The 23,669-nt window shown below is 39.6% G+C and overlaps 1 protein-coding gene across 1 annotated transcript in view; it reads right to left on the bottom strand.

Moving 5' to 3' along the window:
• Positions 1–22,786, bottom strand: part of ZNF385B (zinc finger protein 385B) — a 151,713-nt gene extending 128,927 nt beyond the window's left edge. Inside the window, exon 1 of the mRNA XM_010713539.3 lies at positions 22,633–22,786. The gene's annotated coding sequence lies outside the window, so the exon portion shown is untranslated. The remainder of the gene's footprint in view (positions 1–22,632) is intronic.
• Between the last annotated feature and the right edge of the window lie 883 nt (positions 22,787–23,669).

The raw sequence follows: 23,669 nt of genomic DNA, 5'->3' as shown, positions 1-23,669 counted from the left end.
AAACAGTCAAATGAGTTATGGAGGAAATATAAAAATTGGCTTTCTACGTTGTTACATTTTCAATAAGGTTCATTCAGAAAAGCGGGGAGAAAAAACAAATGTGAGAATCAAGACAGCCTTGTGCTGTATGCTTCGTAAGTACTTCTCATGAGGAAAAGCTATGTATGCAAATGGAAGAGCCAAGTTTCTGTGCCTAAGCTGGGATCTCACACTGGAGCATAGTTCCTCAATGCTGCCATAAAACACTCAAAAGAAACAAACAACAAAAACCCCAAACAGTTCAAATATATCCGGAGTACTGCCTAAAAGAAACTCACTAAAACAGCTTTGGAGAAGTCTTACGACCTTTCTTAGATTTTCAGACAGTATTTCCCAAACATAGATAAACTATGGAGAGGCATATGGTTTGCACCATCTGGGCAACAAGTTCTATTGGGATACTGTGGTGAACAGCATATGCATAGTGCCTTGTGCTCAGTATCCTACAGTGTTAAAAAGCACTAGAGACTATTTTAAAGCCAACCTTGAAAAATCTCCCATATGTTTAAAGGACCAATTTCCTTTCTTAAAGCGTGTTCCTCTTTCTTCTGATACAAATCAAAATATAAGATGCCATGTTTTATCTTTGTCTTGTTCTGAAATTCCTCAAGGAGGCATCACATTCTGCAGTGTCCCCACCTGTCAAGCTATTTACTATCCCAAATTCTACGACCCACCAACTCTTCATTATTTCTTTCAACTGCTCACAAAGCACACCATGTTTTGTTTCAAAGCTACAGTAAAAACTGGATGGTTCAGAGGAGTTAATTCATTTTTATTCCTTGCATCACTTAAAGAATAAGCAGTAGATCATGCACATCAACCAAACAGTTAAATACGGCCTTAGCCAGCAAGTTTTTTTTCATACTGATTTAATCAGTGGCAATTAGAAGTCAGTTTGCTATTCCCGTACAAGCAAAGTTTCGAATGGTGTAGCATAACAAATGGCTGACAGCCTCTACACTAACACATTTCAGAGTATTTAACATTTGAACAAGATTCTCTTTCAACTACAAAAACAGATGGTTGTTTCTCAACACAAACATTAGCTGTTCAGTACAAGGTAATTCATAAAATGGAAAACGTTCAAGTAGCTAGTATTTTGCTTTGTTCTACCAGCCCTGAAACTGTCCACTTCAAGGAAACCTAAAATTAGACCTGCGGTACTGGACTGAGAGCTCAGCTGAACTGGAGTAAAGAAAATCACTCCGGATTTAGACTATCCTAGACTGACTGCATTTGCATCTGTCCATGAATGTAGCATCTTCTAATTACAAGCTTTCCTCTTTAGGAAATCTTTACTTATAGATTTTCTGTCTTTCTTAATATTAACAAGAATAGATTTATACATCTTATTTGCCAAAGAGATGCATCCTGCCCTGAAATAATATATCTGACTATTGCCAAGAAGGCTAATCAAGTGTGGAGTCTAGGCAGCAATCTTGGATTGTGATTCATGAAGAGTAAATGGTTTTGCTGTATCACTATAATCCAATTTTGCTTAATGATGAATAAGTTGTTACCTACTTCTTGGGAATCTGTCACTATACAATCACATATTACATTAGATTAATATGTGATTTATTAAGAATTTTTATCTGATTGAGGAAGAACATGTATCTACTCAAACATCCAGCCTATAGTTGCACAGGGCTTTTGCTTGCTCCCTCCATGTTTGTAAGTCTATGAGAGAGTAGATCTGCCAGGAAAGCAGCTATTCAGTTTCCTTTAACCCAACATCACTGATGGTCATTATCAGTTCATATTTAGATCTTATTTCATTCAGGAACTCTAATCTTTTATCAAAGCCCTAAACCACAAATATTCTGAAATTCTAAAGCAATACTCAGGAAGAAAGGAAAAAAAATAAAATAGACCAGAGATCTTGAATTACTTCCTTGTCAAACTAAGCCAGGGTTAAAATATCTCACATGCCAAAATGCCAAGCAGCCAGTAAAAAAACAAACAAACACAAACAAAGCCACAAAATTAAAAGTAGGATGCAACATCACCACCATAAAAGTAGATCAAAATCATAAAACTGCTGAATTTTGTCAAGTTCAAATGAGGTGTTCAAGCATTTTCCTGAATGTACTCCCAATTTTGCTTGTTTTCACAATCTTAGTTAAAACGTGGGAACATTTTATTAATTGCCAATTTATCGAAATATATTGCATCATATTATCTAAGAATTTTCAAAGATCATTTTGTATATCTTAAGAATTCTACAAAGTTGTACTGTTGTATTCTTGCATCTTTCCAAATATTTCACCTAAAATTTGAAGGATTCTTCTTGTGTTCATCCACAGAAAAAAGAAAATCTAAATTGAACAATTTGTATTGTTTGCTAATTAACCATATTTTACAACTTTAAAGATCAGAAAACAAACTTATGAATGAAAAATAATAAAGAATGTTTAATTTGAATCTGCCTTCAATATCATATTCAAATAACTGCTTTTTTTTTTTTTTAAGTACAAATTGATCTAGGACGTGTTAGAATGTGTTTTTAAGCAAAAATTAATACCTCTATGTAAAGTAAATCACTTTTAAGTAACTAGAAAGTTATTACAAAATAGAAGCGTTTCCACTGAAGCATCTATTTTTATTACGAAAAAAAAGTTTTAGGCATGAACTTGCGGGAATAAAGATCAAAATCCACTGACATAATGGGAGATTCCCACAGGGTGCTTGTACCTGGCTGTTACTTTATCTTGCCCGAGCATTATCACATTTGAGGAGCGTGTAAAGCTTTGGTCTCAGAGAACAAAAATCATTTCCTACCTTTCTTAAAAATACTAAGAATTCACCTACCATAAAAGGAAGCCTTAACAGAAAAGCAGGCAGAGTGGACAGCCTTCATGTTCATATAGCACAAGTCTGACAATACTAGAAGCTGAGTATAATTTGCAATGAAAAATCACTAATTCAGGATAAAGCGTGATAATATCGTGAAAAAGCTCTTGGACACAAGAGCAAAGGCTTTGAGGTCTATGTGGAATTAATAACTGAGCATGAACAAAGACCAAGCAACGTGAAAAAAATAACATGAGACAGACACATCAGCTTGCTTGACTGAACTAAAAAATATGAGGGAGAGAAAACCCTGCTCAGAACAGCAAGCATGGCCTGTGGCCATGAAGACCAGTCCTAAGATGCTTCTCAAGAGATGGCCCCAGGTGAGTCATCCTAAATAGACAGTCACCTGCCAAGTAAAATACTGATTCTTGTTTGGAACTGAAAATATATTGAAAGCTATGTGTCCTTTAAGTATAAAGGTAAAGACACACGTTTTGTATTATTAACAAGTTCAGATTTATAGTCAAGAGAACCACCCAGCTGGTGAAGTGACAGCCCTGAAGGGATCATCTATCTTGAAATCATCTGCAGGAATGGAAAAGGTTCAAGTTGGCTCTGCTTTGAACATATTGTTTCACTTTCCATTTTCCTTGTTTAAAAGAGCCACAAACAATCATATTTTGTGCTGACACAAAGCACAGAGAGATCCCTGGCATTGATAAAGATATGAGACTGCTCAAATTCCACTTGGGCTTGCGCAGATGTCTGGTAACCTCAAACTGTCGGTCATCTCCAGCTTTTAGTAATTGCTGCTTGCAGAAATCCATTCTGACTATCTACCCTATTCCACACTAAAATAAGCACTTCAATTCATAAAGACTGAGGCAGCTTTCTACTGTTTTCACTGGTATTTCACACCTCGATCCAGAAATAGTGTATGCATATGCTTCCAGGCTGCAGATAATCCACACCACTCTCCCTTCAATTCTTCAAAGAACCTGTTTGATAGCACTTGCATATACAAATTTGAAAGATAAATCCTCCTCATTCCTTTACATTCCAGCAAATGTGATCATACTGTTGCATTAATTGGGATTGAAAAGCTTTTGGACATACCTTTAATGTAGTGTTTACATCTTACTTTTAAGCTGGAAAGTACTCCTTGAATTAAGATTCACATGGGATTTTGTTTTGTTTTGTTTTTAATCATTCATCAGTATATTATTTAGATATTGTACTTAAGTGAAAACATCTGAAGAGACTCAGATAGTATATTACTCTCATCCCCCAAAAGCTGTATATCAAAGAACGACTGGCAATTCCAACAGCATTAAACTGCACAAACATTTCAAACCCCACACCATTTTAATATTCTGCATCAAGGAACTGGAAGTACTGCAAAAAGAACAGTCAGGTCAGCTGTTTGAATCTCTAAAGAAAATACTATCTTGTCAAACTTTCAGCAGATACACAGACCAAGTGCAAATAAAACATGCTTTAATGCTTAAAAACCAGATGCCTTAACCACAGTAGTTACATGGCAGATGCACAGATTTCCTTCTCTCCAAGATGTTTATACTCAGCACATCCTAGAGCTTCATACTCAATTGGCTTTACCATCTAAAATAACCTGCATAAAGATCTTGTCACATAAATAACAAGAGGTCTAAACACAACTGATCTAAATAGTATTTCTCAAACTAGTTCAGTGCATAGAGCCACAAAAAGGCTGAATGAGGGAAGCTGCACATGTGTATTCTTGTGGATCACCCTTGTCTACTCCTATTTTCTCCTTCTCACAGATGGATGATGCACAGACAAACAGATGCACATCTACAGCAGAAAAATCTGTGCTCTTTCAAAGTCATTTTACACTTTTGGGTCCAAATTGTCCCCTTCCTTCACCTATTAACTAAACCTATACTGCCAGAACAAGAACGTGTTTTATACCACAAATTTATGCTCATTATCAACATCAGGTATGATCCAAAATGAGTCATCTAAACATTACCTCTGACACTGTATCTAAGAATCAGAAGAGCTATTCTTATCACAGAAGCACCAACAATGACTAAAAGTCTGCCAGAAGTCCCATGCAAGTTCACCATCAAAGCTAAAACTGTGGAAGAATCATCACCTTATACTCACCCATATGACGGAGATGGACCCAAGATAGACAAATTCTCTTTGTGCTGAATACTGCATAACGTGAGGTTTTTGCAGTGCTGACTACATACCAACTGCAAATGCTAACAAGCTGTGTCTTCCTTCGGACATTTACAAACATCAGAATGCTTATTCATGACAGTCCCACATATCATCTGCCATCCCAGATGGTGACTGGTGGGATGCTGATTTTGTCCTAAGGCAGTTACCACCCACCAAGATTTTATATGCAGGGCTAAACAAAAGCATGTGCCATCTGCTGTCAAGTTTTTGAGACCTGCTAGGTTAGTTTAAGTTTATTTTAGATTAGATGGGTCAGGAGGCAGTAGCTCTTGAAATGCTCAGCAGAAGAAGGGTAAGTTGTGCTGTAACAGACACACAGTAAATCTCAAGAGCGAGTTACAAGGCATTGCTGGGCCCACCCCTAACACCCTGAGAGCAGCAAAGGATTTTCACTGTCGTCAGTGGCAGAAGGCTCATGCAGCCCACAAGCATTGAGAAAACTGGAGGGAAATTGAGACCAGAAAACACGATTAAGTCCTGCAGAACTTAAAGACTTCTTTGGCCTGAAGAATTTTATTTTATGTTTTTAGACATTTTCCTTCTTGCTGAATGGATGTTTTTTCTGACTCCTTTCCTTGTATTTCTCTTCTGCTGCTGTTTGGACAGCTTTCCTACACCATAGGATCTCTTTCCTGCTCTTTCCCTACTCCCATACATCCGTAGATTCATCTCATTCTCCTGTTCATATGCCATCACACTATATACACATATGAGAAAATAAGGACAATTAAAAAGAAGAACCAGTGTGACCTCTTCTGCCTGCTTTACAAATCACATGTAGTTCCCCTTACTCCCTTCACCTGTCACATCTACTTATGGATGGTTAACAGAATACAGTAATCTCCCCAATCATGGACCATTAAACTCTCAAGCTACATAAAATAATGCTACACCTTCAATCACCTCATTAAATCTCTTTTTCTATGCTAATAAATAAAAATCTAAAGAAGTGGAGCAAATAAATACATCCATCAGTTTGTGGGGTTGTTTTTATTTATTTATTTATTTTGGAGGGGGGGGAGGGTTGTTGTTGTTTGTTTGTTTTCCCCAGCATACCTAAGCCAATAGCCTGAAAACCTCTCACCGAAGCAGGGAATTAATCCTTGCACAAAAGTTATACCACTTATTCACAATTATGGAGAAACAATTACTGCTTCAGCTCACCCCTTAGGAACTGGAATTTCAAAACACATCCAAACTGCCTGCAAGTTAACACCAGAAGAACAGGACACCAGAAGAACAGTGGAGAAGGAGCACTAAGGTCCAGTACTGCACAGTAATGAAATCAGGGGTGCAGAGGTCTCTGCAGGGGCCTGGGCAGTCAGAGCCCCTGGGGCCACAGCCCACGCCAGCTCAGCTGCGCCCACTGGCATGCTCCTGGGAGCCTGGCAGCAAAGACTGAGGCAAACAGCTCCAGCCTGCACAAGCACAGCACTTCCAGCATCTTGGGACAGAGGCAGAAGTGCAAAATCCACAGAACAGTTGCCTCCAGGCTGCAGATTAGTTCTCCAGAAAAGATGGAGGACAACTAAAGATAGAAAATCTGGATGAGTACATGCAAAGAGAAGTCTTCGCCATTTCTCTCCATCCACAAGAGCAACCAAAGGCAACAAGGGGCACAAGGTGAAGTTTCACCATGCTCTCAGACAAAGTTTCCTTATACTTTCAAATTACTGTTTGTACAACCATCAGTCCTGCACCAGTTTAAATCATATTAGACTGTTTCCTCTACTGCAGGAACCACAAATACCAATCTATGCGTATTATTGCATCTACCTGTAAAGCACCCAGATTAAGAGATGCCCATGTAACCACAGAGCAATTAAAATGCAATACCACAATAAAGTTACTTAACACAAAAAGATGTGACAAAATTACACAGCCTGCTCTCATCTTAAACTGCCATCCTGCCAAGAACACAGTTCTGGAATCTCTTTAAGGATATAAACATTCTTCTATCACACTGGAATCTGAACTCTCACAGAAATTCTGCTCCCATAAAAACGTCATTTTGAAAAGGGATAAATTTCTGATGAAGGCAGTCACACTGAAAATTGGCCGTTAATCTCCTCTGAATAAATATAACCCCCAGAAAGATGGAAGCATGAGCAGAATATTTATTTTTTGCACTTGAAAATGCTGAGGTGCACAACAAGCTGCTTTCACTTTACAGCTTACAGCTGAAGTTACCTTTTCAAAAGCCCAATTTAGTCTCATGAGATATTTCCCTCCAGTCATTCACTTTTCAAAGCCTTTTGCAACTTTAAGATTGCAGTAAAGCTGACTCTTATACCCTGTTTCAGTAAATCTCTCCCTCATCCAGTCTCATTCCTTGGAGATGTTTGGTGTTTTCTCAACTTTGTGAACACTTATTAAGAAACGTATGGAACAGTAGACTTCATAATGCAATACATCCTTGTGATAAACAATTGCTCTGGTAGATCACCCAACGGATGAGGACCTTATTCGTTCATAGCAACTTATCTAGTCCATCTGTGCTTTGCTAAAGAACTGATGCTAGGGAATCGAACACAATTTCTGCTATGAAACAGTTTTAAATACTGCTTTATTGCTTTTAAAAAAATCCAGCTGGCTGAATACGCCTCCTATGCTGACATCATCAATGTGACATTTTGAAACACCAAACACTTGGAAAGTTTTACTTAAGAAAAACTAATTTATTAATTTGAAATCTCTCTTATGACACTCCACTAATCAAGTCCATAGCTGCTAGCTCTCAAAATTCTTATCTTGCAGCATTAAGCATTTCTCTTAAGCCTAGTTCATGCAGTTATAAAAACCCTCTGGTGACTGTAGATTTTTTTTTTTTTTAAATATCCCTCTAATCCTTCAGAGAAGACTGGAAACATGAACTCTGAAGACTCAAAAACTAGAAGGGAATTAAAGAGAAATCTATTTCATTTTTCTTCTAGAATCCAGCAAAGGATTTTTTGAATGTTTGGAGCTGGCATTATTTCTGGCAGCTAACCAGGAGTGTCGCAGCTCCCTTAGTCAGGAACTTGATAAGTCCTGTACTGCTGCTGTGTTTATTGCTGTAAACACGGGGCTTTAAAAAGACCTTCAAATTTAGTCCTCTTATACCCTAGCCTTTATCATTCAGCACCATGTCTACTTCTCCTATACTGGGACTTTAGCTCCCACCATTCATACTAGTAAGATGCTCCAAAGTTGCAAGTCACCAATAATCACATCTGTCCTTGGTCATATAAACTGTTCATGGGTGATATATCCTGACACTTGTTCTGGGACAGTGCTAACTGTGGGTTTAAAGTTCCTCTTTCCTCAATGCGGGCAAGGAAACAAATAACATTTACTTTTTTTTTTAAATACAGCAAAAGCAAGTGTGTTCTCTTCCCCTATATTCAACCTCCCCCTTCCATTATCCTTTATACTAAGGAAGACTCCCCATAAAAACTAGGATCTCCCTTTCCCTTATCAGAATAACTTTCTGCAGCCATCTCTGCAGCTATCATAATTCATTCCACTTATGCTAAATGGCTGATTCAGCCAGTAAACAAACCACTAATTAAATAACACTTCGTTGTTTTAAAATATTTATTGGCCTTTTACCTACGATACACAGACAAAGCCCAGTTCTACCATCAACAGAAACAAATTGTCATTTTTCCACAGGAAATCACATGGGAAAGCAACTCGGAGTTCAGAGACATGACAAAATACACCTGCGAAGGATATTACAGATATAGTTTCCAGAAAAAAAAATATAAAAGTATCCCCCCCCTAGAAAATCCCGTTTAGTAGACAGAGTTTCTACTGGAAATTAATCCATTTAGTTGCCATTCTTATTGTTCAGAAACTGCATAGCCACTAAATAGAATCCTTATATACTGTTTGAGTACTTTCACAAATGAAAATATGGAAAATTTTACAACTCTGAATATTATAGAAGCAACTTCCAAGTTTCACATTTCCCCTAAATTTAAAGTAAGAATCAAACTTGACACTAAGGAGTGAGGTGACAGTTTTGGATTCTGAGCCCTTTAAACCAATGAGGTCTACTATTCAGAGACTGTTCTTGAACTATGCTAATATTGCCCAAGTCTCCTCAATCCTGCAAATGGTTTAACTGGGGCTTTGGCTCAGATGGCAGTTCTAACTGAGCTAGAGAAGATCAACAAATATTTTTCAGGAAATTGGGCTGTATCCTCAACTTCACCCTCTCTTCTTTGATATATGAAAAAAATCAATAGATTTTTAAAAAGAAAAGAGTGAGAAGAGGGAAAACAAACAACAGCCTTAAAAATAAAGCAACCACAAAACCAAACATCAAGCAGTAAAGAAGCATAATAAGAGCAAACTCAACCCAAGTACAGCAAAACCTTCAACTGCAGTAATACTACTAATACTGATCAATCTAAACGCCCTGGCTTCTGAAGATACTCAAGATTCTACTGCAAATTTGTCTTGATCCAGCATTAGAGTTATTGGTCAGACACCATTTGCATTTTATTTAGTTTTTCACCACATACTTGTAGTCCAACCTTACATTCCTCATACTGCAAAGATCCCCAGAAACAATTGGAGTGTGTGAAGAACAGCAGCAAGCCCATGCTTACCCTTGAGTTTCCTCAGCTTCATAAATGCCAATGGCCAAATAATGTATACAGCTGATCACCTATGGATTAACCACATACCAAGTGTCAACATTTGTAAGATATACTCTTTCAACACTAGCAACAAAATTTAACAGGTTGGCCCACCCTGCCCAAGTTTGTGCACATCTCCCTGAGCAGGAACAATACAATATTACTATTGTTGGGCCAAGCATATGGAAGCACACACATATAAAATATATATAGGTACCTTGTCACTTCATCTCACATTACCCTCTCCATAAAACAGCACCATAATAGTCTTATCTGGATGCACAAACCAATATTCAGCTTTTTTCCTTAAAAAAAAAAAAAACAACTGCAATTTGGTTTCCATTTACTGGAAGCCTGTTTTATTCATCTTTTAATGAGAACATTACTACATACTAAACTGTAAGCAGTGCCTACTGCGTTAATATGAGAACAAATTAAGATAAGAGACTTCACAGAATCCAAATCCAAGAAGAGGCAGGCCACAAGTTCTTTGTCATGGTTTTCTAAAGGCATTTCAGACTGTTATAACAAAGATGATCAAGGGCTCCTGTAAACATGCACTGAACATCTTCTCAGTTCTGCTAAGTCCACCAATAACTTCTGCACCAGGAAGAGGCTTCCAAACTTCCTTTTGAGTTATGCTGCGAACCAAAAGGACAGGGCTCATACCTACTTACACTTGCAACATTACATGAGCTTCTGGAGTTGAGACTACACAGAAAGGACAAAACACAGCTCTCAATGCTACATTACCCAGATGATCTGAAGGAATCCTGAACAGGAGAGAAACTAGCCACCTACATTTTCCAGATACAAACATTGATAATCTGTAACAGCATCATTCTAAAGGACCTTAATTCTTTTTCCAATGCCTGAATGCTTGGACTGTAAACAGTAATTTAGGACCATTTGATTTCTCGGCTGCTGACTTTCCCAATCCAGACAGATGGATCAGAGAATCACAAAGCTAGATTACTTTCCTTTTTTCAGTCAATCATCCAATTCCTTTAATGAACATGCTTATTTCAGGGTATGCACAAACTCTAAGGGAAGATTCTCTCTAACAGAGAACCTGAAACTGTGCAATCATTTAACTTCTTACTGATAAAAAACATGAACAAGGAAGAACATTAGCTGATTTTCCTTAACTAATTCAGACTAGGTACTGCAGTACAGGGAAAGAAAAATATTATGTTTTTTATGGACATTGAAGAAATCACAGTGATCTTGCTAACGGAAAATGAAATAGAAATTTAATCAAAGAAAGCCATATGGAATATCTATATTCCATACTGGAGTAACAAATTATATTCCAAATTAATTCTTGTGCAAGATAAATAGTTGGAAACATAAACCAGTGTCCTAGAACTCTGTCAGAGAGAGAACTCATTTGGGAACTACAGCTGTTGTGCTTTAGAGATTTGGATTAAAATCCATCATTATCTTTCAGTTAATACTCTTTCTCTGACCAATCAGCAGTCATATGGTGTTTACCAACCCTGGTCACTTAACCCACTTGAATGGCATTTGTGCTATAATTTGTACTTCAATACAATCAGATTACTTCTAATCTAAATGATTCGTATCCTTTATGGGACAGATAAACACTAATCCCAAGGTTCCTAAAACACTGTAAGCCTAAACACTGCTAGTACAGCATTCAGTGTCTGCAGTTTTAGTGGAAGTATTTCATTCAAGCTGGGAAATATTTCATCACACAGACCCTGCTTTTTAGATGCTTGTTCTGCCATTTTTATATAGACAAGATTCATCAGAAAAAAAAAAAAAAACAACACACTACGCATATAAAACCAGCAGTTAGTAATCATATCAATGTGTATACACTACTCTTTAATCAAATTATTTCACAGGAAATAATATTTAAAGTAAACTAAGCAATGAGGAACATTTTAGAACTTTATATTGAGCAAGGTATTATATGTGGTAATGGCCCACAGTCCCCAGCTCATGATTTAAAACATCCTCCTCTCTGGAACGATTTTCCAAGGATTCAGCAGTTAAAATGTCCTCTATCATTCGTGTTCTTCAGTTAATCTTGGGTGACACTTGAAAGAAATTGCACTGCAACACAAGTCCAACATCCAATTACATTTGCCAGTAATACGCTTAGGCTCTGATCTCACACAGGTGGATCAGTGCCCATGTGACAAACTCCCTCAGAAAGGAGGACCCACAGACACAAGAACATCTGCATGACAGGAGCCAGGTACATCAGTGCCTGTACCTTCACAAACACTGGTGTTGGGAAGAAGAATCCCAAAGTTCATTAATAACTAACTGGTGAGAGCAGGTACACAAACATTTAACTACACAGAAGTATTATCTGTGTAACCCTGTGTATTGTATTCACATACATGAAAAGTGTTTTTTTTTTTTTACCCAGAAAAATGGGTAACTAACATTCCAATTTCTTATAAAACATTGCCTTCAGAAAGGCGATTGATTGTATGTCAAGGAGACATGTTAAGGAGAGAGAAGTATACTTGAGAATTGGATAAATCATTCCTAAGGAAAATTTAGAATAAGATTTTAATTTAGAAGATGTTAGCAGCATCATAGCTAGTACCTTACATAAATCTAAATACATTTACTTACAGTACATTAGCTCAAGTGCCTATATTTCGTATCAGCAAAGCCTCTTTCCTAGTTGCTGGACTAAACTAGAAAGAGAAAGTCCTTTTTTCCCCCCCCCAGTGTCCCACTCACACACAGAGCAGCTCTCAGTGGTGACCTTAGCCTATCTTGTAGTGACAAATGAATGAACACCCACATGGGGACCTAGGGACCACCACCACTGCCAAAACTTTACAGTCAAGAAGCAAGCCTGATGCAATAACTTAAAAAAAAAAAAAAAACATACAGATTTAAAAGGAGTGATGCAGATCATCTAGTTCAGCAAGACAGATCACAAGAGGCACTGCACTGCAAAACTATCCATGCTATCAGCAAGCATATGTAGGGTTACTTTGTGAATGGCACATACACTCCTTACCCTGGGCACAACACACCTCCAGAAAAGCCTAGCAGAAATCACAGCTTGTTGTGGATATTCCAGGGGAAGTAACAAACTTCAAAAGTGCTGGAAAAGGCTGTATTCATTTACAGACTTATCACAACCATTAAATCTAGTAAAAATTCAGAATTAACCATTCTGAGTTTACAGTATTGCATTTCAAAAAAAAATCAAATTCACTGTACAAAAGATGTTGTAAAGACAAATATTCCAAAATTAACATCATTAGAGAAACTTCATGCCTAAGAGTAACATAACACACAATAACTGCTTTGCACATAAAATATACCAAAGTAGACAAAAAAAGCCATTTGGGGATGGGAAATAAATAAATAAAAGCTTCTTCAAAACCCCTAAGCTAACAAAAATTGCTCGCTTGTAGAGGGTTTTCCTCTTTATCAGTGGAATAATAATTCTCTCATACTATGAAAAAGTTAGAGCTAAATTGAGAATATATGGGATGGCTGCATTAAAGTAAGTTTGAGCAGGAAAGATCACACGTATTTCTGTTCTTAGCTGCTATGTTTGTGTTTTATGGAAGAGCCACATTCCCTCCTCGCTCCAGTGAATCGAATATGTGACAAGGAAGCAAACAACCATAAGTCACAGGAGCATGGGCTTTTCTGTCCTTGTCATAATAAATGAGAAGATGCTTACAGCTGCCTTCTCCTCCCATCACACTAGTCACCTAGCTAGAGAAAGCATTAAACAATTGAAGGTGTGAACCCAGTCTAGATTTCCACCCCATTAAGTCATACATCATTTTTACCTAGGAGTCAGAGAGCTATAAATCGTATGAGACAGAATGAGAACTAATTAACAGGTCACCTAAGCATATAATTTTGCATTGTTGCGCATTAGAGAGCTTTAAGGTTGGCCATATTTTCTGTAAAATATTCTCAAATATTGAAAGATACTACAAGATCCCTCCCCTAAGAAATGGCCATTGCTGTATGATAAATACTTAATTTCTTAGCATAGAAACCCATGAAACTCTGAGTAAGGCTTTTGTTTCTTTTTTAATAACACTCAACTCTGTCTTGCACACTGGTTGAGGTGCAGCTTTGTTTACAGTCTTTGAGCATAGTCAATTTGTTTCTATAAGACCAAGCTCCTATGCTTTTTAAAAAATACACAATCCAAGAAATCTATACATACACTAATGCAAAGCATTAATCAAATGCACCTAAATCTAGCAGTTAACTTTACCTGTGAACGCTTCAGAGTATTTACAGGTTTTCTTTGCCAACAAGCTATGGTTTCTCAGAAAAATAAATTCCTTGCACCAGATCTCTCATTCAATGCAATTACATGATACATTTTCTTTGAAGGTTAGAGGGAAATCTGTTATAGACATATTAACTGAAATAAAAGAAGATTACAGCCCTTTTAAGCACACATAATATTACTGTAGTACCTAGAGCCTCTGTTAGGGAGCAAGAAACCTATTATCCCATGATCACATGAAAATAGAGCATGAGGATGATCCTCTAAATCAAAAAGCATTTTCTCCAAGGGATTTTTATATAGGTATGGATATGCGTTTTATTCTCCATTTATTCTCCATTTTCTTTTTAATGATGTAATGATTGAAGCTACAAAAGAAACTCATTTAGGAGTTTTTTTTTTTAAATAAATACATTCATCAATCACAATAATGCCTTCCTGCAAGGCATATTCAAGTGCTTATATAGCAGACTTACAACTTGTTTTCAAGAATTTGGTTTCCCACCAACACCTTAAAATAAGAAAGATCAAATGTTTTTCCATCCTAAAGCATACACGGATTTCACAACTAAACCTTAAAAATAAAGTGCTTTTATTTATTATTATTATTATTATGCTGAAGAAAAGCGTATGGAAAATGTTTTTAAAATAGTTTTAATTCAGGATTGAGTGAATGGAAGAAGGGCTAAAGACATTTTTATTAAAGATACGGCAAGCATCCATCAAAGGATTCATATTTTACTCAGATATTCCAGTGAGTCTGTGCCTGCCCTAACTTTTAGAGATAGGCTGCAATGAGGGAGAGGGATATGGTCAAATGCTAAGGGCAGGCAAGGCATTGCAGGGGCAGGAAATCAGAAAAGTCAAGAAGTGCCACTACCTGAAGGAGAGGGCAGAGCCCAATGCATCAGGCTGCCTGATGGGAGGACAGGAGACATGCCAGGGTCGGGAGCAGTGGCAACAAGTGATAGAAGCTTTGCAGCCTGCAACGCCCAACTTGCTTTGCAGGTTCCTTTGATTCCACTCAAGTGCAAGCTGAAATCGTCAGTTTAAACAGCACAAGATAATCCTTTGGTTCAATGCCAGCAACTTCAACCTTACAGAAATTTAAAAGTATATTTGTTTGTTACAGTAAGTCACCAACATGAAAATAATTTGAGGATTCTTACAATCTGCCAAGAAGGAAGAGGAAGCATGACAAGAGCAACATAAAAATAGGTGACAGCCGTGGATCCAGCACTTAGAATAGTTGAACATATATTATCAAAAGCATTCAAAAACTTGGATGCAGCATCACACAGAACACGTGCTCTCCAGCTCTGCAAAAACAGAGTCATTCCATACAAATCCACGTTAATATTACAAATGTACTTATACAGCATGAAAGCAAGTCTGCCATGACCCCCAATGCTCAGCATGAGACAAGCTGTTGACTCCAAATTCCTCTTTACAGACCCTACAGTTATCATAACCACATGGTTAAATAAGCCTCTGGGTGGGAAGAGACTGTGGAGCCGCACGCAGAGATTTTAAACCCCACGCGCTCCTGTCGGCCACAGACTCCTTGCTGCCCTCTGTGTCGTGTCATCTGGTGCTTAAAACAAGCACAGGCATTTATTTTTTTAAAACGTTCTCTAAATCAGATTAGGATAAAGCTCTTCCTCTGAAGAAGGGGGAAGTTTTCTTGTCCCCGTCAAGACTTAGATGCCCATATGAATTGTAAAGAAAGAAATTAAAATCCTTTCTCACAAAACTACTGCACAGAAACTTGATCAATATTCTGATTTACAGTTGGGGAAGAAAGGTGAAAAGCCCTTGAGAGCTAGAAATAACATAAGAGACCCACGGGGTTTCTCCAAGGGCAAAGGTTTTTCATGCTTTTGTGCTACAAAAAGAAAGTTCCGCTAAGTCACATGCAGAAATTTTGGCAAATGTGAACTGAAAGGGTTAAAAGAAGCATTACAGCATTCCTTCTTTGCATGTCTCGCTCTTCCTCCCAATCCTATATGACTTAGGCAATAAACTGTAATTACGAAGGAGTTGGGAGCCATCATATTTACAGAGTTAGCATATGGTATTACAACAGCGTTGACAATATAATCAAATTATGACATTAGTTCTGTCAATGTTTGTTATTTCTGATCATCAGCACAACTGTCTTTGATGTTTGCTGAAGTTCCTAAAGCTCCATTTTCTGGTTTCTTAAGCTATTTTTGCACTACTCTTGGCTTGGAGAGACTAATCCACATGCTGAGGTGAGACAGCAGAATTTGATTTGAAATGCTTCCTCAAATCTTGTTGAAAGAGAAAGAAATTGCCAGTGGGGGTGGCTGTTGCACAGCCTTTTAAGAATATCAGTTTCTCAAAAGAATCTGCCACCTGCCTGCAGTGAAGAGGTCTCACATACAGCAGCATCAGATTTGCTGCAGCCGGACTAGTAAAGCTATAGTAGTCTCAAGTACTTCTATGAGAAGAGATTTTCTACCTTAAAAAAAAAAAGTCATGCATTTCCAAAAGCATTAATTTGAAGCAGCTGAGTACCATATAGAACAAGACAATAGCAGCAAACATCCCTACTCATACTAAAGCAATTCATATTCTTCCGTATTACCTATAGGATTGGAAGGGTCATCATTCCACTTCAGCTGCCCCAAACCTTATATCTATAATATGATTCTGCTGCTTTTGAAAGGAACATACTGTCTGAAAGAACATGCCAAAGTTTTCCAGAATAGGATCTGATTGCATCTCAGTAAATACCAGTTAAGAATAAAAATAATTAAAAAAAAAAAAATCAGACAAAGCTCATCAAGCCTCAGCTCTTATGCTCTAATACAGTACTATGAAGTTCATTTCTCCCTTGCACCAGCCATTTCATAACTTCCAGAAGCTATGCTCTGTATCTAAACATTTGAAAAGTGCTTATGAATGACACAAAACTTATCAAAAATATTCCTTGGAATTGAATTTAGAGGTTTTAAAGTTCACTTTTTAAAAATAAAGAATACATATTCATACTGAGCTCTTTAAGTTACAACATCATATTTCCTCTTCTCACAAAGTGAAAAGGAATCAAGACACTGAATCAAGGTCATAAAAACCATTACCCCTTGAAAATCACACTATTTGGTGCAGAAGACGGAGGGAAAGAAAAAATAAACAAAGAAAACAAAAGCTGGGGATCACAAGAGATTTTCTCAATACTGCAATGCAGAATCTGTAGCAGGACCTCTTCCACAGAGCTGCTAGCAATGCTAAGTCACTGAAGTCAAGCCTTCCTCCATCACTAACTGGGCATGCCTGCCCCGGGAGCCCAGCTTGACAACAGCACTCTAGTTTACAGACATGCTGAACACTCACACTATAATGCAAGGCAACACAAGCATTGCCACAAACATGCGCTGCATCACTCTGAGCACTGGCATGCCAGCTCTCTCAACTCCCCAGCTGAGCATCTGACACTGCTGCTGACCTTTCTGTGTTAGCTCCCCATCTACTCAGGGGGAAGGCCCCCCGTTCTCCTCCCAGAAGCATTGCAAATGTTTTTTTTTTTTTGTATCACTAACCCAGCATTACTTATCCTGCTAACACAGCCTGGTGGAAGTCCCACAGAAAGAAAGCAAAAATGATTCACGGTTGTATGCAACAGGCACACAGACAACATTTCTCATGCTTCCTAATTTTCCAATAGTTAACTTTCCAAGTTCTATGTTGCAACAGTGATGTCTACAATAAAGGTATGCTTGTTTTGCTGATTAGCAGGTGAAGCATCAGAAGGCATTGACAATGCAGAGGCCCCCAGCCTCAGCAACACTCAGCTCTGGCATAGAGTACCCCTGCGCTGCAGAAGAGACTGCAAGAACAGACAAAGGCAGAATCTTCACCTGTAAAGCTTTGACACTGATTTATAAGGGGTTTTCTTAATTAGTAACATGTATTAAATAATTTCATTTTAAAAGACAGATGACGTGCATGTAGGCACACACATTCGCAATTCCAAGTCAAAGATTCACCATCCAATTATTAGCTGGTAGCCAAAGGAAGAAAGATTAAGCAATTTTTTTCTTTGTCATATGCAGTCATGCAAAGATAGAGACTAGGTACTCTTCTGCTGCCTTCTATTAGCATTTCCATTATAAAATCCCATTAGGAGGTTCTAATACTTTCTTTAGAAACCTGGCTGACCAGGGCAGAGTACAGATAGTTTGAGAGCATTTACTTTATACCCTATCCAAACTCATCTTCTCAGGGATAAGTCCTGGTAATGAATCTCTATGCTTAAAGTTATTTTCTTTCCCTGACTTGGAAAAATAAAGTCATTTTCAGACCTCACAGTTGTGATAGAAACAAACACTGAAAAAGCAAGTCAAGTTGCATAAAAATCACATTATAGCTTAAGGATCAATGGCATGACAAACAGCATTAGTACAGCGTGATTCAAAATGGGGGGAAGAAAAAAAACTAATTAATCTTTGAAGTTGTATCAAATTTAGTCAAAGGACTAAAGAGACCTGATAGTCTACTATATTCAAATGGGATGCCCCAAGCCCTCTCATTTTGGCATCTCTGCAGCAAATAGATAGATCTCCAATAGGAAACTAAGAGTAATGAAACATTGTCCAACATACTCCAGAATAAAAGCACTTTACCAATACAACAACCCATCACCTGTCATCAAAAAAAAAACAGCCTGGAAAAGGTCTGGAGAATCATGAATCAAGAGATGCAATTATGCATATCTACATTCTGCCACAGAAGAATGTGCATTTGTCAATTTGTAAACTGAAACCTACTTACGCAGTCTCACTGTTTGAGACCGACTTGTGACATTTTAAAACATACAAAATGGGTCCTAAACAAAGAAAGCTATGTAAATGAAAAGGTGAACACAAGGAAAAAAGGACTTTAGGTGTCTGAATAAGTACAAGCACAAGTCAAAAAAAAAAAAATTTTTTTTTGCTACCTCTCCCCCTTAAATTCCACATTATAGATGTTTAAGACTAAAAAACATTGTTGCCAACAAACAAAGTGATAGAGAGTAATCCCAAGGAATTAAGCATTTTTGATGTTCCCATAACAGCCTAATATACTCATACGCAAACAATCATCAGTAACGTAAACAGTGCAATTGAACTAGATGTGCATTAGCACCACCTGTCCTTAAAAGATCTGCCTGGCAGAGAAACAGCAGCAAAATAGTGAGGTGCCAATATTGATAAGAAAAGGATTGGAACTGCACTGATACAATTAGATTGGTTTACAAGGCTTCTATTTTTACAAGCCTTAGCAGATCAAGTTCTCTAATGAATTTTTAACACATCAGTGAATATGTTTATAGAAAGCAATGTCAGCTTTAGCTCATACGTGAGAAAAATCACAGTTGCATGTAGAATGCACGACATACATGTGAAGATTTTACACTTCACAATGTAGAGATATTCAAAAGAACTACTGTGGACAATCTGATGAGAACACTCATCTGTAAAGGAAACACAATAAAGCTGTGGAGGTTAACGGGCATGAATCATCACTGTGGAAATACATCAGTTTATCTTCAACAAATGAGATGAATTGCAAAAGAAAAAAGAGTTGGGTTTTTTTTCAGTGGTTTTGGAAGGATTGGGAGAGGCACAGTAAGACCCTGACCTCCTGTCATTAAAAACACATTATACTGAAATAAAACACTCGGTGCTTTGTTATCCTGCAGTTTACCAACGTGCCACTGATGCCAAGAATTGTACTAGAACACCAGATACTGTTTTTCAGCACTTTCTCCAACAAGGTAGAACGCAGTCAAATGACTGCACTATGCAGACTTCATTTTTGCCTTAATTCCCTGACTCGCCCTGTGCATTGCACAAAAACAGAAAACAGATTATTTTATGAAAAACATTAAGTAAAATCTTTACAACAGAACTTTTCAAAGTGTTTAAAAGAAGGCATCTAAAAGCATTTTGCTTTAAAAACATTTTCATTTGTTAAGAAAATACAAAAGCCAACTTCCCATAGAAAGATTAAATGCACTCTCTGGAGCTGCAGTACAAAGAGGAATTTTATCTCTGAAGAGAATCTGTGCATTTTACACTTGTGAGCAAAACTGGAATAGAAAATAGTCCTTTAATTCCTGCAGTGCCTCTGTAGAGCTTGGCAAGCAGAGCTTCTGGGGCAAACCCACCAACCTATGCAGCTAGTGGGATGTTAGGATCACACAGGGGAGTGAAGTTCCTGTAATTCCTTCAGCTTGCTGTGAATTCACCAGCCTGAGGGAACGAGATGCCTGTGTGGTCTAGACATTTGGGTACATTTCCCTTAAAACTACTGGGATATCTTAGCATTTAGGCACCTACTTCTACCTTCACTGTGTCAGAGGCAATACAGGCTCACATCTGGTAAGAGCTTCGCATTTGTACCACGATGGCTGACAGACATTAGGTATTACCATTTTGTGAATGAAATGAAATACTTCAGTTCTGTAACTTTTGGTCTGCTACAAGTTCACACTGAAGGAATGCTGATGTTTTTAAAACAAACTGATAACAGAACTTCAGAATGCAAGCTATCCAAACTGTGATCATCTTTTCTTCCTCTTAACTACAAATGATTTAAGCTTTGCAGCATATCTCAGCACACTAGAGCAAACACTGCACTCAACTTTTGGTACAGCCCAGCGCAGCCTGACAGACATTTTAAGGTTTGAGACAGCCACAGCTGTTCCATATGTTCATTTTTAAATCAACACTACCGTCTCATCTCATAGATTTTTAAATTCATAGAGCAAATGCTCACGAACCACAGTCCCTTGTGATAACCTGAAGAGCAAGGACAGCAGTGACACTTCAGCATCTGTTAGGTTTTATGCAGCAATCCTCATTGCTGTCTGAAATTTAAGGACTTCCCCACTAATTAGCTAACAAGCATACACTCCCCTGAAAGATTATCATCCTCTGCAGGGCTTTTTCCTGCTCTTCTGCCACGTTATCCCTGAACAAACGTAGTCAAGTAGGAAGACATCTTCTCAATTAAAACTTCACTGAAGAAATCCAAGAGGGGAATGAGATAGGAACAGCTAAGAGCAGTTGCTTGGGAGAGACTGAGCTGGTGTGATACAGCCATTGCCTTTGGTGGCAGAGACCAGCACAGAACAGAGGGGCTGGGACAGCTCCAGCCGAGGTATAAGGAGGTGAGATCACAAAATCCCCTGATACTACCTCAGTTTAGTTAACACTTCTGAGTTTCAGCAAGCATCCTTCATATTACTCATCAGGGAAAAGCACAGGAATTTGGTACCTTTATGAAATTATCATGTAAGAAGATTGTTTCCTTTTTAATTTCTTACAACTTTATAGATTATTTAAACAAATAATAGAAAAAAAATATGTTTGTGTGACCAATTTCACAATTCCATTTCATGTCTGCCTGGCAGCCGCCACCAAACCCTGCTCACTGCATAAAGCGCGAGTTATGGAAAAGCCATGTAAAGATCCTAAACACCAGAAGGGCTCAGAATGAATTTGCAGCCATGGAAAAACACCTTAGCACTCAAAACGCAGAAAAAGAACAAACCACCTCTCCTCGCTCCTCCCTCTAAGCAGCACACTGACCCGGTGAGTTGGAGAGAACAGCAAGAGAACTCATTTGGGAAAGGAGAAGCCGGCATCACCCAGGCAGACCCTCCCAGGGCCGGCTAAGCTCTGCACGCAGGCAGCGCTCTCCCTTCGCCGGTCCCGCGCACCGGGCAGGCAGGCCGGCTGGCAGGTGGGGGGGCTGCCGCTTGCTGAGGCGCACGGCGCTGCCCCGCACAGCGGAGCGCACACCCCGCGTGCCAGTGCCAGCCGCTCTCAGGTCCGTGCTCGCACCGTGAGCACAGTGACATGTGGCCTTCTGGTGCAGCTACTGCACTGCTGAGTCGTGTTGCATTCAGGCATGAAAACGTGCGGGTTCTGGACAGTAACAGGGCTGGTTTTACACCTTGCACAAGACATCACTGATACGGCAGCAAAGAGGATGCAAGCAATACTATTTCTGCTACCTCTTTCCCAGTAAGCAGCTGCTTGCTGCAGTTAGACGCTCACTTTTAAGATGTATTTCAACTTTGCAGAGCTTTAGAACTACCTAACGTCCCGGCTTCCTCACGCAGCTCGTGCTCAAAGCTAAAACCTCGTGCCCACATCGAGCCCCGCGAGGCGCTCATCCCGCAGCACTGCCGCGTGGGCAGGAAAGTTCTGCCGCTTCCCCGGCACGAGGGCGCTCGCGGCTGTGCGCGCACCCACCCGGCACCGCGGGGCTCGCGACGGAGACACCTGTGCTGCCGAAAGCCCGCACCGGCCGCTAGCTCACCGGGACGGCTCCTTGACAGAGGTCAGTTCCGTCTTCGCTAAAGAAGTCCGCCTGCCCACTGAACTACGCGAGCGAGGATAGCGGATCTCCGTCCCGCCCCGGGCACGGCACAGCCCGCACCCCGAGACGCGGAACCGCCACGCGCTCAGCGCTGACCTACTTAGGGCTCGCCTCGCGCTCTCCCCGCTCAGACCCGTGGTTGCGGGAAACGCCGCGGAGGAGCGGGGAAGCCCGGCCGGCCCCCGCTCCTCACCTGCGCTGCGCTGCGCTCCGCCCGCAGCAGCCCCATCCCCATCCCGCCGTGACATTGAGCAAGGTCCCCACCGCGCCCGCCCTTACCTCGGCAGCCGGCGTTAGGCGAGCGGCGCGGTGCCGGCGGGTGCGGCAGTCCGGCTCTTCCCGAGCGGAGGGCACACGTCCCAACTCCGCCGGACCCCGGCGGTTCGCCCGCTGCCACCGCCCCAGCGCATGCGTCCGGCGGCCCGCCCCGCCTCAGCCGCTCAGGTGCGGGCGGACCGGAGGGTGGGGGGGATCTCCGGTGCTTAATTCCTCTGCTAAACAAAAACGTTGAGCGTGGGTTGGAGAAAACCTGCTTGCTGGGTCTTTTCTCAGCTCTTGGAGAACGCTTAATACCGTTCTGAATTGCCTCATACCTTGTTTGTGCTCCTGTGTTCAATGGGCTCTTTCATAATTCAAGAATTTTTCCGAGTTTGAAGTAGCCGTCCTGTTAGAACATGAAATCTGAAGTAAATAGCCCTTCCTCTGGTCCGTTACCTCTCACAAACTCCTCGCAGAGCAGAGATCTGAACTCTAACCAGAAACAGCTGGTGGCCTTGAAACATTTTCTGATGCGTCCTACAGTGAGAAAGGGAAGCTGAGAACAGCTTCTTTTGTTTGTGTGTTTGCCCAGAAATTCTGAGTTTGTCTGAGTCCCACGTGGAAGGATGGATGACACAATGGGAAGAACCTAGTGCTCAAACTGGTCACACTGGGACGCTGGTGGAGGAGCTGCTGGTGTACCCCTCCCCTGCAGTAACTCGGCTCAGGAGTTGGAGGCTGGCGGGTGAGGGTAAGTCAGACACAGATTATCCATCAAGGATGATCCACCAAAGGAATGTCCTGTGTGACTGCACACTAGTAATATCCAACATGTTAATATTTATCTTTTAGTCCATTCCAAAACAAACTTGATAGAGTATCAAGTAATAGTTTCCAAAATACAATTGAAAAGCTCAAAATCTATCAGGCTTAAAAAAAATCAGAATTTTTCTCTTCGTATCCAGCTGTTAAGTCCTATTGTAACGAACAACGAATATTATGTTCATGAAATATTATTTTTCTATGTAAGCAGTGGTTGTGGTTGCCATAGAGATGTT

This window comes from Meleagris gallopavo, chromosome 7, assembly GCF_905368555.1.
Source record: "Meleagris gallopavo chromosome 7, MGAL_WU_HG_1.1, whole genome shotgun sequence".
NCBI lineage: Eukaryota > Metazoa > Chordata > Aves > Galliformes > Phasianidae > Meleagris > Meleagris gallopavo.
Note: the sequence above shows the minus strand (reverse complement) of the source record. Positions and strands in the feature narration are given on the sequence as shown.